We start from the raw sequence: 25,079 nt of genomic DNA, 5'->3' as shown, positions 1-25,079 counted from the left end.
CGGCTTATGATTCATAACCAGACACAACATTGTCAAAATCTCTTCAAACTTGTCCCAATTGTTTGTGCTACATTTGTGTTGCAACTCATTTTCTCTAACTAATATAGTTTTTATGTTATTAATGTTGTATGGCTTTTATGTTAAGGCTTATTTACCGTGTTAGTATTCATAACCAGCCCCTAACTTTGTCAAAATGTTCCCAAACTTCTCCTAACCGTTTGTGCTGCAATTGTGCGGCAAACAATTTTTGTCCAACAATCATATACTTATGTTATTAACGTGTAATTGCCATGTTATGAATTAACCAGCCCCCAACTTTGTCAAAATCTTCCCAAACTTGTCCCACTCGTTTGTGCTATGTTTGTGTGGCATCTAATTTTGTCTAACTATTTTAGTTATGCTATGTTTTATGGCTTTTATGTTATCAACACGTTAATATAATTTATAAGAAACCCCCAACAAGGTGAAAATATCCCAAAACTCGTCCCAATCGTTGGTGTGGCATGGAATTTTTGTCTAACACTTGTAGTTTTTAAGTTATTAGGGTGTAATTAACATGGTATTACTTATAACCAGCCCCCAACCTTGTGAAAATATCCCCAAACTTGTCCCAATTGTTTGTGTGACGTTTGTGCTGCAAACATTTTATAGTTTTTATGTTAGGTTTTATGACTTATAACCAACCACCCCCACCTTGTCAACATCGGCCCAAACTTGTCCGGAATATTTGGGTTAAGTTTGTGCTGCAAACGTTTTTTGTCTAACTATTGTAGTTGTTTATGCTACTAACATGCTATTATTAATAACCAGCCCCCCAACCTTGTCACAATTTCCCCAAATGTGTCCCAAACATTTAATTGTGTTGCAACCATTTTTGTTGAACTATTATAGTTTTTATGTTATTATCGCCCATGTCAAAATCTCTCCAGACGTGTCCCATTTATTTGTGCTGCAAGTTTTGTTTGTCTAACTGTTATAGTTGTTGTGTAATTAACGGTTTAGGATTCATAACCCCCCCGCCCCCAAACAATGTCAATATCTCCCTAAACGTGTCCCAGTCGTTTGTGCTGGTTTTATGGGGCTGGTTATGAAACATAAAACGGTCATAAATCAACAACTAAAATAGTTAGACAAAACTATTTTGCAGCACAAACGATTGGGACAAATTTGGGGAGATTTTGACAAAGTGGGGACCGAAGTGCTTTGCTGGGTCTTCGGATAGGAGACTGGAGAAGAAGCTATTCATTCTTCAACAGTTTTGACATGGCATGTCTGGAAATGCATCTCATGATTGAGTCTTGGCTGAATCTGATATGTCGTTTTTCTGTGGTTATGTCTCCTAATAACTATTAGTGTATGTGTGTTTGGCCATCATTGGCATGTTATTACTAATTAGGCCCAATACAATGGTGACACTGAAACACCTCTGGTGGACGTAAAGTCATCACTTGCCTGTGAAACACCTCTCAGACTGGCTTTTATTGAGCCGTACTGTAAACACAATCTCATTTACCAACAAATGCCTCACGGGGACTGTGTAAACACAACATTCATGTATGGAGGAAATGACTTGTGGCCCTCAGACTAGACAGACAAGTGGGACACTCATACTGTATACTTGTACTCTGGTATGGTGTGTATGTGTTTGTAGGGATGTTGGCAGTTATGTTCTGTTTTGAATAATGCTTTTAATCAACATATCAAACTTTTTTTAACTGATTTAATTCTCCAGTTGCAAGAGCTTCCTCATGGATTTCCGTTTTATAGGTTTCTTATTGCACTTTTTATCAGATAGGAAACTTCCGACTCGGTACATAACGATACAGTGTTGATGAGAAATTGCAATAAAACTCCCAACAAGCATTATTATTATAAAATTATTCTACAACCCACATTTCGATAAAACCTCACAATCCAGTGATATTGTTAATTTCCTAGCGAGGCAGCTTTGACGTTAAAGGGGTCATATTATGATTGTGTTTCTACATTTAAATAACTTCCTTGTGGTCTACATAACATGCAATGGTGGTTCTTTGGTCAACATGTTGCAGAGATTATGTTTTACAGACCATTTTGAAGCTGCTTTCTGTGGGCGGTCTTACTTACCTTGTAGTTTTTAGCGCTTCGACATGGAGTCTTCTGACAGATATAAGTCAGGACTTTTTATTAGAAATGGCCGAGGATGCATGTACATGTACGAGCTAGTCTGCCCCACAACAAGAGGATAGCGAAAAGTAAGGAATTTATTGACTACAATGGCGGACTTGTGCAAAACACTTTGGGTAAATCCCTACCATATATGGATAATCCGCTGAAGTCACACTTGGGAAAAACATCACTAATTGGGGCAAATTCCAAACGGCTCGTTTCCCGGAAGTGTGAAGGAAGGCAAGATTGTTTTATAAATAGCTTCGCCACGCCTCTATGGTTTGAGTTGGTTTCGGGACTAATGCAGACCCCAAACACAGAACAGCAGCTAAGAAAAGTTGGTTTTGCACAATAGGGCCTCTTTACCACAAATACAAGACACAAATAACAAATCTGAACTTGTTTAAACACATTGTGCACAGTTTTCTGCTCTCTTCCGTGTGTGGGGCGAACTTACCGTAAGCAAACAAGGGGTCTTAAAATTTCTAGGGGCCCATAACACATCATGAAAAACGATAACATTGTCTTCTATTTAAAACAGTTATTTGTTTGTCTTAATTTTATGCGCTTAAATATACTTCTAAATGCTTAATCAATCATGATCATTTTGACAGCTCCTCCCTCCTCCTCAGGTTACGGACTATTCCACGCTACTGCACATGTGCAGACTTGACTCAGGGAAATGTAAATATATTGTGTATTTATTTGTCAATTAATTTGTTCTTATATAAAACTTAGTTAAAAGGTTGCGTCAAAGTCAGTCCCTTTGGGATTTCGGGGGCTTTTTTTGTGATTGTTATGACTTAAAAGGTGTGAATTTACAGCAGCTTTTTCGTAAAGTTGTGCAAAGATTACACATTTTTTAATTCAATAACATTGAAGTGGACCAATTTGGGATATATGAATTTGGTATCAATGCTTTAGGGCGTTCCTTGTAACCTCAACCCCAAAAAGCACAAGGTTTCAACAAAAATTGGAAAATAATGTATTGATGTTTTAGTCGTTTTATACCAAACAGACTTAAAAGTAGACACTAGATGGCAGTAGAAGCACATACTCAGAGCTCACTGTCAAATGATTGCACTGTTTTAAGTAATTATATGTAATAAATAGTTAAGGATAGACAAAACGGAAAACAACACCACCAAAGTTTTCTTTATTGTCCGTTGTCTGCTCTGTCATCTACAGGTGCAGACATTCTCTGTGTATGTTTTACACTTGAAAAGTGTTAGTCCATCTTAAACATTAATTTATCTTCATGTTGTGAGCGATCAAATTTTTGTTGGTAAATGATAAGGAGTGTAAATCTTTGGGCACCTCATGATTCGATCCGACTCTGATTTCTGGTATGACGACTCCTTTCAGAATTGATTCAACACGATTCTTGATTCAAACCGATATTCCCCAATTTATTATTTGGTATCATAATTATAACTTTTTCCAAAACAGGTTAGAAAGTACATTTTCTGGTTGCATGGACATAGCTTAAAAACTTTTTTAAAACCACTAGGCCAACCTACTCAGTGGCCTAGTGGTTAGAGTGTCCGCCCTAAGATCGGTAGTTTGTGAGTTCAAACCCCGGCCAAGTCATACCAAAGACTATAAAAATGGTACCCATTACCTCCCTGCTTGGCAATCAGCATCAAGGGTTGGAATTGGGGGTTAAATCACCAAAAATGATTCCCGGGCGCGGCCACAGCTGCTACCCACTGCTCCCCTCATCTCCCAGGGGGTGAACAAGGGGATGGGTAAAATGCAGAGGACACATTTCACCACACCTAGTGTTTGTGTGACAATCATTAGTACTTTAACTTTAAAAAAAATTATTCATATGAAAAAAATACAAATATATTTTTAATTTTTTGTAATCGTTTTTTTTTTTTTTACAAATTATGGATTTGCTGAAAATGAATTAGAATCGGGATAAATAAGAATTGTGATTCAGATGTGAATCAGTTTTTTCGAGCACTCCTATCAATGACGATTATCATCACACTTCAACATATCTAACATGTAAAAGCTGCCTCTTTGGTAGGTCAGCACTGCAAATGAAAATGTCTATATAATAAAAGATTGAATAACTATAGGAATGCACGTAAACTAGGAAGTGATGTGTTGCTAAATGTTTTTATTCTATATTACCCGGCAGCTTCGCGCTGTAGACAGGAAAAGGACGCGGGAGAGACGAAATGGTGCTGATTGGCCTAAATGTGCCCGGACAAACTTTAGGGGCCGTGCATAATCTGCGGGTATTGGTTGTTTTTTCATGAACTTGCGTGATGGCAAATGATGGCCACTGATTTAAAAAAAAAAACCTTCAAAATGGCGCCACTGTAGAGGCTGCTGGTTGCAGGAGCTCTTGAGTTCTTGTGTGCTCTCTTGTTTTCATGTCTTTGTCATGACGCGGAGTCGAACCCACGTTTCCTCTGCAGCTGGAGCTGCAGGCACTTCTGTTAACCCCTCTGCTGGCAGCACACTCAGACACACCTCTGCTCACGCTGAGCACAACACGCCCACACAGCAACAAGCCTGCAAGCAATCAGTCATCAGAGCACCTGGACCTGACGAGGGGGAGCGGCATAAAGACCAGCGGACCCAAGGAACCTTTGCCAGAACGTCGCTAACCTTCCATGACTCTCCTGACCTCCGTGATCGTGCCTTGTCACTCAACACCCATCCGGATTTCTAACTGCCCTCCTCGATCCACGACCTCCCTGCTTGGACCTAGACCACGCTGCCCTGCTCTTGCCCACGACCACTTGCCTGTCCACAAACTGCCTCTTCGCCTTTCCCCTTGGATAACGACGAAAGATACAACCAACATTTACAGACAACAACCCTTGGTAACATTTACATTATTAATTTTACACATAGTCAACACTCACTCACTTTGAGTAGCATACACACGCCACGTATTCATCAAAGGTTTCAAATAAACCTTGTAAACCTCAGTCCTGCCCTGGTTGTCGCCTCCTTCCCTTCTCTGATACACAACAGTCTTTTTGCCTTTGGGACTTTGGTGACCCCTGCGCTGCTTTTTGGTGGGCTTTTGGATCTGCCTCTAGGGAGCCTTATGTTGGCACCGCAGACCATCTGCTAGCTCTGTGCCACACCAGAGTCCTCGTGGCGAGATCGGAGGAGACGTTGTCGGAAGAGACAAGACTGCGGCGCTAGCGTTGAGCGTCTCAATGGACGAGCTTTGCGGGGCTCTGTCTGGATGAATATGCATCAAGCACTTCGATGTCCCTGGATGGATTCTCACTTATCCGCAGGAACCGGATATTGAGCTAGTGGGCAGCCTCGGACGGAGTTGGCTCTTTTGGTTGCTTTGTTGTGTGGTCTCGGGCCACCAGGTGTATGTCGGTGTTGAGATGGTGTTTTTTTGTTTGTTTTTTTGTTTATGCATGATGCAAGCGTATGTGCGCAATATATATTATTTATTCCTAATCATTTGGTTTTTGGTTGTGTTTGACTTTTGTAGCTGTATGTACAAATGCCACCGCTGAAGTGGCAACTTGTTGAATCACCACTGTGCTCTTTTATTGTCTTTCATGTCCTTTGAGTTCTTTATGTTTCCGTCTCGTTTTCATGCCTTTTTATCTTATTGTTCTGTACTTTTTCAACCATAACACATCTTTAACATCTTAGAGCAGGGAAGTCTTAGATCAACAACTGTTTTTTTTAAGTTTTAAAGAAGTTAACTACGTTTTAAAGAAGTTAACTACGTGCAGTTATGTCATCTTATGGTAAAAAAGCACACATATCCATCACTGTTTTTCTATTCATTACAATTACACTCAGCTGGAAAAATTATTTATACCTGGCATTCATTTGACATGATACATCATATCAAATATATCCTATAAATCAATACGATCAATTAGCATGTTATGTGGGTGTGCATTTTGTAACAATAGGAATTAGAGGTTATGTTTTTTTTTTTTTTTTCCAAGATAGCGGCGCGCACAGACGCAGCGGCTCACGGCTCTCCTTTTCAGTGCTCTTTCCTCCTTCTTTTCTTGTTTTTTTCCTTTTGTGCACCACCTGTACTGCACACACCCGGTACACCCGCCAGTCACTCTTGGATATCGGGAACTCGCACCAGATATCTGTTTCGAGCGACTTTCACCACGAGCACAACATCCCAGACGACATAGCAAGAGCACCAGGCTCTCCGTGGTTTGTTGTCGGGTCTGGGAGACGGCGCAGACGGAGGAGGGAGAGGAAGCAGAAGCGTGGCCGCAGGTCCGGCGTCTTGCTCAGGCTTAGGAAACAACCCCACAAGCCACCTCTACCGAGCCTGTTCCTCTCCAATGCCAGATCCCTCGTACAGAAGATGGACGACCTGGAGTTACAACTCGCTGGAAACCGCTATGTTCGGGACTGTTGTGCTATGATTATCACGGAAACCTGGCTTCACCCAGAAATACCCGATGCTAGCATGCAGCTAGCTGGCCGCACTCTGCTCCGCCGGGACAGAACTAAGGACTCCGGTAAGAGCAGAGGAGCGGGGCTCTGTATTTACGTGCATGAGAACTGGTGCAACAACGGGACAATCATTGAACAGCACTGTTGCCCGGACGTGGAGTACATGTCTGTTAGATGTCGGCCTTTTTTTCTCCCGAGAGAGCTGTCTGTTGTTATCATCACGGCTGTGTATATTCCACCGGACGCCAAAGTAAACACAGCGCTCTCTCTTCTGCTGAACACCGTCAACGAACAGCAGCGGGCCCACCCCGACGGTGTTCTTATCATAGCAGGGGATTTTAATAAGGCCAATCTAAAGACTGTACTCCCTAAGTTCTACCAGCACGTGAAGTGTTCTACAAGGGGCAAGAACACCCTTGACCACGTGTATACCAATGTGAAGCACGCGTACAGAGCTACACCCCTCCCCCAGCTTGGACAGTCAGACCATCTTTCCCTCCTGCTCTCTCCTACCTACACCCCCATCAGACGACAGGCCAGGCCCATCACAAAGACTGTTATGACCTGGCCTGACGATGCACTCCCCAAACTTCAGGACTGCTTCCAACACACAAATTGGGACCTCTTCCAACAACAGGAGCTGGAGACAGCCACAGGAACGGTGCTGGACTACATACAGTTCTGTATCGGGAATGTGACTGTGGAAAAAAACATCCGGGTTTACCCCAACAAGAAACCCTGGATGACCAGCCAAGTCCGCACATTCCTCAGGGCCCGCGACGCAGCCTTCAGGTCAGGGGACAGGGCACTGTACAGTGCTGCTAGAGCCGACCTGAAGAGAGGGATTAAAAAAGCAAAAGCGGACCACAGGAGGTGCATAGAGTCCCATCTGTCCAGCAATAACTCACGGGAGGTGTGGCGGGGCATTCATGACATCACGAACTACAGAGGCTGCAATGTGACAACTGCGGATCAGAGTGCGACACTGGCAGAGGAGCTTAACTGTTTCTTTGCCCGTTTCGATACCCCCCAGCGACACTCATCTGCTCCAGCCCTGCCCCCGCCCCCACTGGGCTCCGGCACCACTCCACTCACTGTACAGGAGCACAGTGTCAGACGAGTGCTCCTGGCTGTGAACCCCAGGAAGGCTGCCGGACCAGACGGAGTACCTGGAAAGGTGCTCAGGGCGTGCCCCCACCAGCTCGCTCCCCCCCTCACCAGGATCTTCAACCTCTCCCTGGCTCAGGCAGTCATCCCATCCTGCCTGAAGTCATCTACAATAATCCCGGTGCCGAATAAGTCTCCCATCACCAGCCTTAACGATTACCGACCAGTGGCCCTCACTCCGGTAATCATAAAGTGCTTCGAGAGACTGGTTCTCCAGCACATCAAGGACCATATCCCTCCAGACTTTGACCCCCACCAGTTCGCATACCGGGCAAACAGATCCACAGAGGACGCCATCGCTGTTGCTCTCCACTCTGCTCTGAACCACCTGGAGCAGCAGCAGAGCTACGTCCGGATGCTCTCTGTGGATTATAGTTCTGCCTTCAATACAATAATCTCGGACAGACTCTGCAATAAACTGGACACTCTTGGCCTCCCCCCTCTCACAAACGCCTGGATAAGGGACTTCCTAACGGACCAACCCCAGAATGTGAGACTTGGCCCCCACCTCTCATCCACCCGCACGCTGAGCATCGGCTCCCCACAGGGCTGTGTGCTGAGCCCCCTCCTCTACTGCCTCTACACCCAAGACTGCAGTCCAGCCCACAGTGACAATCTTATTGTCAAGTTTGCTGACGATACCACAGTGGTCGGGCTCATCTCCAGGGGTGACGAGGCTGCCTACAGGGAGGAGGTCCTGAAGCTGACGGCCTGGTCTTCGGAGAACAACCTCGCTCTCAAGACCAGCAAGACCAGAGAGATCATCGTCGACTTCAGGAGGAGCAGCACCGACCCTGCCCCCCTCTACATCAACGGCGAGCGTGTGGAGGGGGTCCACACCTTCAGGTACCTTGGAGTCCACATCTCTAACGACTTTTCCTGGACAGTCAACACCACAGCAATCATCAAGAAGGCTCAGCAGCGGCTACACTTCCTGAGAGTCCTCGGGAAGTACAACCTGAAGCCTGACCTGCTGCTGACCTTCTACCGCTCATCCATCGAGAGCCTGCTGACCTACTGTATTACAGTATGGTACGGCAGCTGCACTGCAGCAAACAGGGAGAGGCTGCAAAGAGTGGTCAAGACGGCTCAAAAGATCATCGGCCGCCCTCTCCCCTCTCTGATGGACATCTACACCTCCCGCTGCCTCAACAGAGCCAGTGCCATCATCAAGGACAGCACCCACCCTGGCTCTGACCTGTTCCACCTGCTGCCCTCTGGGAAGCGCTACAGGTGCATTAAAACTAAGACGAACAGGCTAAAAAACAGCTTCTTCCCCAGGGCCATAACCACCCTGAACAGACTTCCCCATTGACCCTCATAACTGCCTTCTCTTCGGTGCAATAACCCATTCCACCAACCACCCTGTTTCATGTCGATATTCATGTACATATTCATTTTACCCTCTGTATAGAGTGTACACTTGTTTTATCGCACTGTATGGAATGGCCTCAATCTCGTTACCCTGCGTAATGACAATAAAGCTGATTCTGATTCTGATTCTGATGTTGCACACGGACATATTGGAGTGACGGACCGGAAGATAAAACACAATCATGACTCGACGTGAGTAAAGTGCGTTCACTTCAAACCAACACAGGGTGCGTGACTTTTGAGGAGGAATATTGTTGTTTTACAAACTCTTGTGTGGTGTTGCTTCCTTATTTGTCACTATTCAAAGCTGATTTTATTGTGTAGCAGAGGCAGCTGAACTGAATGTGACAGCGTGTCATAATAATGTCGGTCAGCTGTAACAAAAAATACTGATAGCCGTATCGTTAGTCTAGAATCTTCACGGTCCTGATCAATCAATCAATCAATGTTTATTTATATAGCCCTAAATCACAAGTGTCTCAAAGGGCTGTACAAGCCACAACGACATCCTCGGTACAGAGCCCACATACGGGCAAGGAAAAACTCACCCCAGTGGGACGTCGGTGAATGACTATGAGAAACCTTGGAGAGGACCGCATATGTGGGTAACCCCCCCCCCCCCCCTCTAGGGGAGACCGAAAGCAATGGATGTCGAGTGGGTCTGACATAACATTGTGAAAGTCCAGTCCACAGTGGATCCAACACATCAGCGGGAGTCCAGTCCACAGCGGGGCCAACAGGAAACCATCCCGAGCGGAGACGGGTCAGCAGCGCAGAGATGTCCCCAACCGATGCACAGGCTAGTGGTCCACCCGGGGTCCCGACTCTGGACAGCCAGCACTTCATCCATGGCCACCGGACCTATGCAACTCCCCCTCGCAAGGGACAGGGGAGAAGAGGAGAGAAGAAAAGAAACGGCAGATCAACTGGTCTAAAAAAGGGGGGTCTATTTAAAGGCTAGATTATACAAATGAGTTTTAAGATGGGACTTAAATGCTTCTACTGAGGTAGCATCTCTAACTGTTACCGGGAGGGCATTCCAGAGTACTGGAGCCCGAATAGAAAACGCTCTATAGCCCGCAGACTTTTTTTTGGCTCTGGGAATCACTAATAAGCCGGAGTTCTTTGAACGCAGATTTCTTGTCGGGACATATGGTACAATACAATCTGCGAGATAGGCTGGAGCTAAACCGTGTAGTATTTTATACGTAAGTAGTAAAACCTTAAAGTCGCATCTTAAGTGCACAGGAAGCCAGTGCAGGTGAGCCAGTATAGGCGTAATATGATCAAACTTTCTTGTTTTTGTCAAAAGCCTTGCAGCCGCATTTTGTACCAACTGTAATCTTTTAATGCTAGACATAGGGAGACCCGAAAATAATACGTTACAGTAATCGAGACGAGACGTAACGAACGCATGAATAATGATCTCAGCGTCGCTAGTGGACAAGATGGAACGAATTTTAGCGATATTACGGAGATGAAAGAAGGCCGTTTTAGTAACACTCTTAATGTGGGACTCAAACGAGAGAGTTGGGTCGAAGATAATACCCAGATTCTTTACCGAGTCGCCTTGTGTAATTGTTTGGTTGTCAAATGTTAAGGTGGTATTATTAAATAGATGTTGGTGTCTAGCAGGACCGATAATCAGCATTTCCGTTTTCTTAGCGTTGAGTTGCAAAAAGTTAGCGGACATCCATTGTTTAATTTCATTAAGACACGCCTCCAGCTGACTACAATCCGGCGTGTTGGTCAGCTTTAGGGGCATGTAGAGTTGAGTGTCATCAGCATAACAGTGCACGCTAACACCGTACTTGCGTATGATGTCACCCAGCGGCAGCATGTAAATACTAAAGAGTGCAGGGCCAAGAACCGAACCCTGGGGAACTCCGCACGTTACCTTGACATAGTCCGAGGTCACATTGTTATGGGAGACGCACTGCATCCTGTCAGTAAGATAAGAGTTAAACCAAGACAAGGCTAAGTCTGACATACCAATACGTGTTTTGATACGCTCTAATAAAATATTATGATCGACGGTATCGAAAGCGGCGCTAAGATCAAGAAGCAGCAACAAAGATGACGCATCAGAATCCATCGTTAGCAATAGATCATTAGTCATTTTTGCGAGGGCTGTCTCCGTAGAGTGATTTGCCCTGAAACCGGATTGAAAAGGTTCACAGAGATTGTTAGTCACTAAGTGTTCATTTAGCTGCTGTGCAACAATTTTTTCGAGAATTTTGGAAATAAACGGAAGGTGGGAGACCGGTCGGTAGTTTACCATGAGGTCAGGATCGAGGTTAGGTCTTTTGAGCAGAGGATGAATAACCGCTTTTTTGAATGCTAGGGGAACAGTGCTGGAGGAAAGTGATACGTTTATAATATTTAACACTGATGGACCTAATAATACAAACAGTTCCTTGATAACTTTCCCAGGAAGTGGGTCAAGTAAACATGTTGTTTGTTTTATCCCACTTACACGCTGTAATAATTCCTCTAATGTTATTTCATCAAAAATAGAGAGACTATTTTGGAGGGCAGTGTCCGTCGTATATACAGTCGTATTTGTGTTAATAGAACCCAGTTGTAGCTGGGATGCGTTGTCTTTAATCTCCTTTCTAATGAGTTCAATTTTCTTATTAAAGAAGTTCATAAAATCATCTGCCGAGTGGGTGGAGCTACTGGGAGGAGTCCCTTGTTGGGTTAGCGATGCTACTGTACTAAACAGAAATTTAGGATCGTTTTTGTTGAGGCGGATGAGATTTGAGTAGTATTTAGCTTTAGCTAAGGTAAGCATGCGTTTATAAGTTATTAAACTACCACTCCATGCTTGATGGAAAACCTCAAGTTTAGTCGCGCGCCATTTGCGTTCCAGTTTTCTACATGATAATTTATGAGCTCTAATTTCTTCTGTAAACCATGGGGTGCGCCTTTTAGGGGCCCTTTTTTGCTTTAGCGGTGCTATACTATCAATAATTTCGCGCAAGGCATCGTCAAAGTTGTTAGTGAGGTTATCAATAGAGCCGACATAATTTGGGAATGGTGCCATTACCGAAGGCAGTAGGTCAGCAAGAGTCATCGTTGTGGCAGCATTAATGTTGCGGCCGCTATAGCAGTTATTATTATTATTAGCTTGTTGACAATGAGTCAAAACTTCAAATTTTATAAGGTAATGATCGGACATTACTTTAGTATATGGAAGTATCATAACTTTGGAGGTGGTGACACCCCTGACAAGCACTAGATCTATTGTATTACCGTTGCGATGCGTGGGTTCATGTATTATTTGTGTAAGACCACAGCTATCAATTATGGTTTGGAGCGCCACGCACTGAGGGTCCGATGGGGTATTCATATGGATATTAAAGTCCCCCATTATGATTATATTGTCGGCGTGCGTCACTAGATCAGCAACGAACTCTGAGAATTCACTGATAAAGTCCGAATAGGGCCCAGGGGGGCGGTAGATAACAGCCAGGTCGAGAGGTAGCGGTGTGACAGACCTCATAGTAAGCACCTCAAACGATTTATATTTATTATTTAGGTTAGGGGTAAGGTTGAAATTTTCATTGTATATTAGTGCGACACCCCCTCCCCTTTTAAGAGGACGGGCAACATGCGCATTCGTATAGTTAGGAGGAGATGCCTCATTGAGCGCAAAAAATTCGTCTGGTTTGAGCCAGGTTTCGCTAAGACCAATGACGTTAAGATTGTTGTCTCTAATGACCTCATTAACTAATAACGCCTTGGGAGACAATGATCTTATGTTTAAAAAGCCCATATTATAGGTATTGGGCTGTTTTGACGAGTTTTTGTTAAGATTATCCGTAGTGGCAATATTAACAATGTTGCGTTTATTATGCGTAGTGCACTTTAAATAGTTTCGACCATATCTAGGAATTGATATGACGGGAATTTTCCGATTGTTTGCTTGGTGCTGCAATAGACTGGACATATCATAATTTGCCACCTCAGTAGAATGCATGTCCACCTCTGACACAGACACAACAGAAAAAACATTATGTGAATTGTGTATTATTCTAAGAGAATTGCTATGCGTACATGGATTATCCAGCCTGGCGCTGGCTAGTTCTAGCTTAACTGACTCCTCACCCGGACTAACAGACATTGTCTGATTGATGGACCAGCCTAATTAGGAACCGGTACTCAGTATACATCCCTAGTTATCATTATTATCACGGTATTGTGAAATGTGCTCAATAAGTACTCACACACACTTATAACCAAATTTTATTTAAAAAAAAAATTATATATGCATCCATCCATCCATTTTCTACCGCTTGTCCCTTTAACCGTAGAAAATTAATGGATGGATGTAAAAAAAAAAAAAAAATAGTTAGGCAATATACTTTCTTGGCAGAAGATATGTGCGATACAACAATATTGTTCTGGCTACTTAAGAGCCATATTATTTTTATTTGAATGTTTAAATGTTTGTCTTCTTCCGTTTAAGTTTAGTGTTTTTTTAATGATAGAGGAAAAAAGTTGTGTTGGGTGCGATACGTCCGGTTTATGTGATGTCATACAAATTCACTTCCTGCTTCAAGTATCGCTCGATCTCGCCGTCCAAGGGCGCACAGCCTGTAGGTTTAATGTTTAAAGTGCTTTGTAAATAAAATTGGTATGGTATGGTATGGCACACAATTGAATATCTCAGTTGCTCAGACAGTATCGTACATGTTTAGATTGAGGAATGTTGCTTTTCAATGGAAACATATGTTATTGTCTCTTGTTTTCACGTTCGCATTTAAGCGAGCTAGCGCCAGCTTGCCTCTTTAGTAAATGAGCAGCGTCACCTGTCTGTGAGTTTATCAAAGTGTCATGTGATAATTTTTTAAAATGGTAAAATGAACGGTGGGTCGTTCTACCGCGGTTTATCGTCACGTCCCAAACGCCGACTAACGAGCAAGTCTCGACGCAAGTGTGAGCAAGTTGACATGTAAGACATGTAAAACAGTGACGGGGGATTATAACCTGACAATCGGTGTGCCAGTTGGAGTTAGCGGGGAGGAGAAAGAGGAAAGTTTGTGTGGGGGGGGGGCTGATAAAAGAATCCCACCCCCGTCCCTCCCTGAGGAAAAAAGGCTAGTGATGCCATTTGCATGAACTGTTACACATGAATGGAGTTGATGAAGCAGGGTTGAGAAGTATTGTGGTGGAAACATAATATGATCCCAACAAAGAGGAGCATTCAGCAAACATGGGGCCACCCCCTCCCCCAAACATCCACCTACCCCAGGCCAGCCACCCACCTCTGACATCCCCGCCCCTCTTTCTACCTACTTTTTAGTCCAGAGTGGACACGCACAGGTTCGTCGAGGCCCAGAAGCGTCTCACCTCCCGTCCCGCATTCGGGATTCTCATGGCAGAGAAAGAGGAATCAGAGAAACCCTCGACGTCCCGGAGAGTGCCAAAGTCCTGCCATGCTTGGTGAATAGCCACTCTTGGCACACACGCTCATTCAAGCGAGAGTGGGCACACCTCAAGGACCCCACTTTCTAGGGCCTCTTTTATTTTTATAGAGGAGCCGGCGGGGCACCCGAGTGTTATGCCAGAGGCTCGTTTGAGCGCTGGCACTGCTTTTTAATCCCACTCCTTTATTCCCTCCTCAAGTGGCCTGTTTCAAGGAACGCTAATGAGGGGAAGACACGCTGGTGGAGGAGTTGGAGGAAAATCGCTAAACTCACGGCAAGAGAGCGCCCCTTTTGTCAGCACATTTTACCCACTTTGAAAATGTTCTCGGAACATGTGGGCAAAAAAAAAGGAGTGCCAGACTCTGCTGCCTTGTGTCTTTTTTGCTCCCGAGAAAGGCTGTCAGGGCGGAACAGGGCTGGCGTTGTGAATATTAATGAGTGTGTTGCAGCAGTCGTCAGTGCAGACAGACGCAGGAAGTGATATTGCCACACTTCCCCCCTTGCAGACACTCCTGTAACAGCTTCCGTCTGAGACACAAACAAGGACAAGAGTCTCAGAAAAAATGCCTCAGACTTTTTGCAAGATTGCCTTTTTGTGCACTGCCAAGGAAATCTGCAGATTTTATGGTCGCCAGAATATATATATATATTTTTTATACCACACTATTATAAATGAAAAAAAACAATATCACTGTTATTTCTACTGAACATTTCTGAAAACTGAGCTGCCAGTTTTTTTACCGTATAATCTAATGACTTTTTTTTTTACAGTGTAAATAGGAAAGGATAGGACTTTAGGGATGTGTTAGAAACTGAAAATTATTAATTTGTGTTATGATAAGTGCAATTGTGAACATCAATGGGTAGAAAGGGGTGCACAAAAAATTGATTCACATATGAATCGCGCTTCTTAGTCATCCCAAATCTAATTTGATTCTTCTTCTTTTTTAAATCGATTAAAAAAATATTATAGTTGTAACTATATATATATATATATATATATATATATATATATATATATATATATATATATATATATATATATATATATAAAATACTGTATATACTGTATATATATATATTTTAGGATTTTTTTAAATTATGAAGAAAAAATATTTATATATATAATATATATATATATATATATATATATATATATATATATATATATATATATATATATATATATATATATATATATATATATATATATATATACCATTTATTTAATTTCTTTCTTTGATAGATTTCAAAAAATTATGATTTGATTAAGGTTCAGGATGACAAAGAATCATGATTCAGATGTGAATTAAAAGATAAAAATAAAAATCGATTTAAAAATGTTTTCAAATCAATTTAGATTTGGGATGACGTAATTGAAATGTATGTATATATATATATATATATATATATATATATATATATATATATATATATATATATATATATATATATATATATATATATATTTATATATATATATATATATATATATATATATATATATATACAAATATTTAAAAAACAGAATATAAATATATATATATATATATAAATTATATAAAAATATTATCAAAATTTAAGAAGAAAAAAACAAATATATATATATATATATATATATATATATATATATATATATATATATATATATATATATATATATATATATATATATATATATATATATATATATATATATATATATATATACAGTATATCCATCCATCCATTTTTTACCAGTTGTCCTTATATGTCAAAGCGCTTTGAGTACCTTGAAGGTAGAAAAGCGCTATACAAGTATAACCCATATATATATACATATATATATATATATATATATATATACATGTATATATATATATATATATATATATACATATATAAATTAAGAATCAATAAAAAAAAAAAAGGTTATCTCCGTGCAACCGAAATGAGCTTTTCTAACCTGTAACCTGTTTTCAAACAGTTTCATTACAATTATTGTACCAAATAACACATTGCGAGAATCGGTTTTATTCGAATCGTCACCCCAGGCATCGGAATGAATTGTTAGGTGTCTAAAAATTCACACTACTATCAATGAGCTAATTCTACTTCTGAATAGTTTAAATTGAGTTGGGTGTAACATTTTCAATGTGATTCTAATATTCAGGAAAATATTTGATACTTAATACCACTTTTGATACCACAATGGTAAATTTTTTAAAACTATATAATACTTCCACAAACAACAAAAATGCAAAAATAAAAAAATAAGCCATATTGCAACATGTAACAACGAACCAAACCAGAGGTAAACAATAATAATGTTTAAAATAAACAGAAAAAGAGTAAAAAAAAACAACAACCCTGCAGCTATGATAAGTGTCAGGTTGTACATAAAATGACAACAATTTGAACAATATTTTGGGATGTATAGTGTTGTAATGCAGGTTGACTTTTTTCTGCTTTATCGTCAAGTCCATTTTATTTCTATACCACCAAATCGCCATAGACACTTCACAGACATGGAGCAGGTCTGCAACCACACTCTTTGAAACAGAAAGTAACTCTTTTTAGTCCCCAACATTTATGTCAACTTATTACACTGTTAGCGTGATAATACATGAGACGTGTTTACTTGAATTAAGGTGATGTCAGCCTTTAACCGCTAGCTTAATAATCGTAAGATGGCAAACGTTCATGCCACAATAACTTCAGTGATACGTTTGAAAATGAAGACTTACTAACCTGAAAACGAAATGTATCACACATTTGACACACGGCTTGACTTCTTGACCACGTGTTGTAGCACAGTCTCATCGAGATCCTGGGACTCTGCTTGCCGCTAAAACTGGTTGCTACGGCTATGCTCCGTTATGATTTTGCACTACTCACCTCACATAGCGGTGATGCGAAGATATGTACAGTACTGATACTTTTTCAAAAGGGTTTCGTATCAGAATACAATGTGTTAGCATTGTGTCGATACTCTGGACAACCCTCGTAGGAGACTTCTTTAGGGTCGATCAGTTCTCGAGTGGAGTTTGGTGTGTTTTTGCTCGTGCACACAAGCAATACTCCTGATCCGTGGCTGTCCAATGTCTGCATAAGGATAGATGTAAAGTGTAGCTAACATGATAGTTCTATCTCACAATGGTGCGCTTGTTGTGTACGCAAGCCGTGTCTGGTGGCGTACGAGTTAGCATCGTGGAGTGGCACAACTAAAAGGCCCTTTGATGTCCCCCTCGTTCAAGGAAATTGCGTCAGATGCCCGAGGGTTGTGTTTGTTTACAATAAGATACATAGTGTGCAAAATTAGACCGAACTGTACTGCTTGTTGTCAGGGTCTTGTTTGATGGCCGTCAACGTTAGCACTTTGGACACAGATGGCGTTTTGTTTTTAAGCAGGTTTTTTCGTGCGTTCAAAATTGCGTGGTGTCCGCCTCCAGCTAACTTTGTGCCGCCCCCAGCCAGAGCATTTGATAACGCTCAACACAGCGTAAAGCTACGGCTGTGTTGATTGAGCGATTGATGTCCCTCTGCGGCAGCTACGTATTTTAACTGCAGTTGCAGGGTTGCACCACTATAGAGGCGCTATATTGATGGCTATGCACCGGAAAGCCCTGAAGCAGCTACCGAAGAAGAAACAAATCAAATTATGTTTTTTCCCGCTACTTGGTGCATAACGTTGACCGCCGTAACAAGTGGATTTCTGCCATTCATAGCATGATACGGAGGGATCCCTGGACTCCTACAGAACACTCCAGACTGTGCTGTGAACAATTTGTCTCTGGTTAGTGAACACAGCTAGTAATGTTAGCTTTGTTTCCAACCTTTTCTGACTAATTATAATAGATCGATTGATTGAATAATTTATTAAAAGTTTGCATAGGATCAGATAGAGTTTCATGACGGTACAAATTGACTGGTACAAGGTCAACTAAAAGGACTTACCCCAAGACAACATGCATGCCTTTTAAACTTTAATAGTATCCATTATTGCAACAAATATTACAGTATATTATCATAATTTCCAAAAAAATTTGGTCAAAATAAAAATAAATACTTAAATATCTGCTTGACTTAAGATTTTACAGCAAACTAATCATCAAATTAATAAAAATGACAATACATTTTACGGTGTTCTTTAACAGCGTTTACTGTAAATTGAAAAAAATAAAATAAAATTTGCGTTAAAATTCTAGCGCGTGGTCAGGACCTCCTCTGACTAAAATTTGAGCCAGGAATAAAACACTGTTAAAGCCTTGGAACATTCTGGACACTTGGATTCTAACGGAGTGGTAGCGGACAGGCGGCCAAAACAAGGTGGCGTCTCAGACCTCCCACAAGATAGTTGGATGAAAACGTTTAAATACGCTTACACCGGTTGCACGCATGGCGCACATCAGCAATAACAACACCATAGCGGGCCTTTGAAAATGGAGATTGTCAAGACAGCCTCGTCATCCAATTGTTTTCATACTCGAGTGGGGGAAAGTGATTTGTTTACAGACCGCCGTGTTGTGATGATGAGAAGTACAAACTCGGGGCCATTTTGTGTTGTTGAGTAGGTAGGCCTGGACGATTACAACAAACAGAATAATAATTCTGAGTAGATATTGTAATCACGATTAATACACGATCATACATTCATTTGAAAACATGAGTATTTATTGTACCACCAAAGCTCAACTTTAAATATAGTTTAAAAAAATCCTGAATATAAATTAGTAGCGAGTAAACCACAACAAGTAATATAATAATAATAGCAATAACAATACATTTAAATAACAATATTTAAAAAAATCAGTTTTCCTTTTAAATTCAAGTTTTGTTACCTTTTACACTTATTTTACCACCATAAAGTGTGTGCTTTTTGTGTAAAACAAAATGTTAAATGCGAAAATCCTGGTGCATTACATCCTTGGACAATTTGGACCAATATTTTAGGTCAAATACTGGTCGAAATGATTTACATTATTGTTACATTTAATTTTGTAAATGTAAATTGTGTAAATGTATCAATAATATGCTAGTGCACGGTACTTTTTTGAAACCTTTATTTTGTTAGCGCTGTCAGACTAGAGTGGCGTACTGTGCTCTTATTGTGAAGGGGGTAAGTGGGCTGTGCTGTTGCGCTCAGCTTGACGAGTTGTTGAAGCTGTGTAAAAAAAAGAGCGAGCGTCTCATGTAGCGACCACTGTTTGTACATTAATGTTACGTCCATGATGTTGTTCACAACAACACAAGCAGATGAGATGTGTTGTGAGTGTATGGATTGTTCTTGCTAGCTTTAGCTTCGTAGTTTAGTCACTGTTTCAAGTTCAGGATGGGTTGTGAGTGTGTCGGGGATGAATGAGCGCTAAGAAACATTATTTTCCCAAACAAATGTTTCTTCTCCTCACAATGACAACATGTCACTCACATTAATCCCAATTTTCCTGATATTCTGCGTTTAACAGCGGATTCCGTTTTATCGGCCAATTATGTGACTCTGTCCATGGTCACGTGAACGTGGAAATCATATGCCTTACTTTTTTGTTGAGTTGAGTGATTATTGATTAGACATAAATGTGTTGTGACAAATAAAAAGTAGCAACCATGGTGACATCCCAAACATTTGCTCCTGGACGTGATCCGGACTGTACATGGGTACTTATTTTGAAAATGTAATTTTATTTGTGAATTGTATGCAATCTGTTGTGTTCCCTGGTTTTCAGTGTACATAGGTGAATGAATGAGTGAGTGTGGATGAGTGTGGATGGGGGAGGGAGGTTTTTTTGGGGTTGGTGCACTGGTTGTAAGTGTATCTTGTGTTTTTTTTATGTTGATTTAATAAAATAAATAAATAAATAAATACATAAATAAATAAAAACATTTGCTCCTCATCTGTTTTACCATCATAAGCTCTGGAATTTGCATGCGGGTTGATTAATCGTTTTTTTCACCCCAATTATTATATTCTCGTAATCGTGCGAAGCCATAATCGAATTTGAAATTAAAATACGACTAATTGTCCAGCCCTATTAGTAGGGTAGCGTAGTATTCGTACAACAATGGTTCCTTCTAAAACACAAATGTGTCTGGAACTCTCTGTCATCAGCTTCAGTCTTCCTTTTCCTCCCACCCCCAGTCTCTCAGGATCCTTTGCTGCTTCTCAGGATATTTGGCCTCGATCTGAAGGGCCGCTTGTTCCACGGGGGAGGTGGGGCAGTGGTGCCGTCGGGGGCTCGGAGGAAGTGAACTCCCCAAGGGGGTAGCGGTCCATGTCCTATTTCATATGCGAGGCACAGCGTTGGCTCAGCCTGCTGACGGCCAGCCATGTCCGCCCGGTGGACAGGACAACAGCTGCTAGCTGCAAATTTCAGCGGCTGCAGAGGGATATTTTACTCCTCTGTTTGGAAAAATCGGATGTTTGCAAAATATCTGCTGTGTTATAGGAATATTTCACACCTTTAAGCAGAATAGGACCCCTTACAATTGACCTTTCTTCTGCAAAAATAACTCAGTTTCGTTACCGATGTACTCTCACACACGTATATTATTTTCTTTAGTTTCATCGTGGAGGAGAATGTGCGGCCATCAAGTGTGGCAACCTAGGTGGACAAAAGCATGAGAGACGGGCAACCATTTTAAAGATTGCTCGGTTCCTTCTCTCACAGCGCTGGTATTTCTACAGTTCATACTTACTCCTGTTTTGTAGAATAAATGGTTAAACTTTGATTCTAGTTTTAGACAGCCTTAGAACAAAAGGATCTGGGTGGACTCTCCCCTTATAAAATCTTCAAATTAGCGCTTATGAAGATGGGATTACGTTTAATCATTTCATTACTTTAGTTTTCCATAGAAAATAGTAACTTGGGGATTTTGATCCAAAAGGAAGCAAAGAAGCTGCTAATTCAATTACTGTATTTCTTGGTGATGAGTTGCTGGGCGATGCGGACAGTCTGGGTTTGTAACTGTCAGTCCGCATACCGAGGTATGGCTGAGGGTCACAAAATCAATCATACATTGACATTCAAATGTCAGGATGTCAAATATGATTGAAAACTCAATCACTTCTCAAGCTCAAATTAAATGGAGTAACATTGAGTTTGAGTTTGAGTTTGAGTTTATTTCGAACATGCAAGCATACAACATGATACATCACCATTTCCAGTTTCTTTTCAACATGTTCGAAAAGGAGTAGGAAGAAGCAGAGCTTATTTAATCCTACCCCTTTTCTTTACATAACAGTTGCAAAACTTTTTGTTCACTTCCTGTTCACAATTTTTTCACAATAAACTCCATAAGTAATCACAATAAAAATAAATAAATAAATAATAGTAATAATTTAATAATAATAATTGGTGAAGTAAGTCATATTTCATATGATGAGATAAGTAAGATTACTTTAAGAATGAATGAATGGATGGATGAAATAAATTGAGAATGTTTGTCATGGTTCTTTTTCTTTGTACTTAGTAAACACTTTAAGTTTGAAGAGTTTCTTGAAGTGTATCATATTAGTACATTGTTTGATTGCTTTGCTTAATCCATTCCATAATTTAATTCCACATACTGATATACTGAAGGTCTTAAGTGTTGTACGTGCAAACAAATGTTTTAAATTACGTTTTTCTCTAAGATTATATTTCTCCTCTTTTTTTGAGAAGAATTGTTGTATATTCTTGGGTAGCAGGTTATAGTTTGCTTTGTGCATAATTTTAGCTGTTTGCAAATTCACTCTGTCGTGGAATTTCAGTATTTTTGATTCAATAAATAAAGGGTTTGTATGTTCTCTATATCCAACATTATGTATTATTCTAACTGATCTTTTTTGTAACACCGTTAATGAATGAAGTGTACTTTTGTAATTATTTCCCCATATTTCTACACAGTAGCTCAGATATGGTAACACTAGTGAGCAGTAGAGAATATGAAGGGATTTTTGGTCTAGAACATGTTTTGCTTTATTCATTATTGACGTGTTTCTTGCAACTTTATGTTGTATATTTTTTACGTGAGATTTCCAGTTCAATTTATCATCAATCATTATACCTAGAAATTTGGTTTCGTTTACTCTTTCAATTTCTATTCCGTCTATTTGTATTTGTGTTTGACTTTCTCTTCTAAGTTGAAAGTTTTTTTTTTTTCATTCGTTATCAGGGCAATTTTTTCTTGTTTATCAGATTGATGAATTAGTGTATTACTTTTATAATTCATTTTCTACCGCTAATTGATAGGGAAATTGTGCATTTTGTAAAGCAAAGGGAACTCTTCAGCCAACACATAACGCTACCCAATTATTGACAGTTTATTCATTTAAGTTCTTGGTAAACATTACAGAATACCATCAAGTACATTTTTACTTATTTTATTCTAACAAAAATCCTATCAATATGGTGTTCCTGCTAGGGCTGGTGGTACGGCTGAAAACTGTATCACGATAAAAGTGTTTTATATCAGTCTATATCGATAATTATTGATATTTTTATGAACTATCGGAAATAAGGAGCAGCAGAAAAAATATATTTTATTGTAAGTTCCTCCGATTGTAATCCCCTCAGTTATCAAGACAGAAAATAAATGTCAACACAAGCATCAAAATAGTAAAATCACATTGAACACTTAACAATAAGCTCTTAAAATTAAGGAATATGTAAGAAATGCTTAATGAAGTGTAAGAAAATAGTGCAAAATGTGAAAATTACACCTGAGAAGAACTATTTTCTACAGGTTTAGTGGCAGGAAGTTACAGCTGTGCTCTAAAGTACTTGGGTATTTGTTTTGATTCCCAGTTAACTTGGGCCAACCAAGTTGACTCTGTTTGCTACCGTATTAACCAGTGCCTGCACTTTCTAAGGAGGCTCAGGGTTCACGGTGTGGCAAGCAATATCATGATGTTGTTTTATAAGGCAAACATTAAACTGGCATCCGTTATGGCATCTCCACATGGTTTGGAAATCTGGCTGTCAAACTCAAAATCCAACTTCAAAACCTTATCAAGAGGGCTGGTAAAATAATTGTCATGCAGCCCCCTTGTTCCCTTCAAGAAATATTCGACAAGACTGTGAGGAAGCAGGGTCTTAAAATCACCCGTGACCCACACTACATACTTCATAGTGAAATTGTGTTGATGCCAAATGGTAAACGGTACAGAACAGCAACATACAAACTCAACAGGTATAGATTTTCCTTTGTCCCACTGGCAATCAAAGCACTTAACAACAGAAAACTACTGTAATAACCGGATGCAATAATAAGGAGTGCAATATTGGGATAGTGCAATACGTGAGAGTGCAATACGGGGGGAGTGTAATGTGTGATCTCATAACTAACTGATATACCTGCGCACTGTTCACTGTCGTCACTGTATTGTCGGATGAACTGTATGTATGTATGTAAAACGTTGTGTCTTGATGTCATAGACAAATTTCTCCTCGGAGACAACAAAGCTAATTATTATTATTATTATTAAAGGGTGAGTGTGGCTCAGGTGGTGCGGCACCTAGCATCATTTACGGACCACATTGGTCTGACTTTTCTGCTTTTATCCACAATATCTTCATTTTGACTTTCTCTTCTCACTACATGCAAATAATCAACCAAACTTGATGGCTGATGCTGTTACCTGATTGGTTACGTGAGTGTTACTCCCACTAAATCAGTGATCATCACTTCCTTCGTTACCAGAGAGCGAGTGCTTTTGTTCATGCAACCAACCTTGCTTCAGACGAAAAAGAAAACAAAATGTTGATTGTTTTATCAAACGCATTTTTATTGATATCGATTACGTGTGTATCACGAATCCACGATATGTATTCATATCGTTTTATAGCCCATCCCTAGTCCCTGCACATGTCTATTAGCTGTGAGCATAATGTCCTGGCTAAAAATGGCCATTTCTGACTACGGCCATTTGCGCCATTTCTGACTACGGCCCGTTGGCGTCTTCAATTTGGTCCGCGGGACAGCACGAGTCCAATAAGCAATTTGGCCAGGTGCGGTGTTTTCATATAATATACCAACAGTCTGATAAAGAGCGGTCTAAAAGCTGCCAATTTGTCGCAATCCGGTGGCCAACAAAATTAACTCAAGTCAGTGGCCGTTAACTGTACATCAACGTAAACGAGTGCACAGCATTAACTTATATGACCCAATGCAAGCAATCTTCCCTAGTCAAGGTGCAAAAATACAAATTCAACAAACATGGCCACACATAACACATCCTGCTCATTGCACTTTTGTGGATATTATAAAAAATGTCCAATCAGTATGAAAAAAATAAAAATTACACCCATTTGATGGGAAAAATGGGTGGGAAAAATGCAAAACACTCTCTCCACACTTATCCATGTTTGACGCATTTTAGCTGCTTGATATTTCTGATTGATTACAAAACTTTAAGGAGGTCATCACGGAAGTCAAACAGGTAGGAGTCCAACTTTCACAAACTCTTAATAACCAACTGTAATAATTATTAATTATGTACCCATTATATCATTATAATAATATGTAATCATATATATGTATATGCATATATATATATATATATATATATATATA

At 40.4% G+C, this 25,079-nt stretch overlaps 1 protein-coding gene across 1 annotated transcript in view; it reads left to right on the top strand.

The window, feature by feature from the left end:
- skia (v-ski avian sarcoma viral oncogene homolog a) overlaps positions 1-25,079 on the top strand; it is a 197,844-nt gene that overhangs the window by 1,693 nt on the left and 171,072 nt on the right. The window lies entirely within an intron of this gene.

The sequence above is a fragment of the Entelurus aequoreus genome, linkage group LG07, assembly GCF_033978785.1.
Source record: "Entelurus aequoreus isolate RoL-2023_Sb linkage group LG07, RoL_Eaeq_v1.1, whole genome shotgun sequence".
Taxonomy (NCBI): Eukaryota; Metazoa; Chordata; class Actinopteri; order Syngnathiformes; family Syngnathidae; genus Entelurus; species Entelurus aequoreus.
This window is presented reverse-complemented; position numbering and strand designations above follow the sequence as displayed.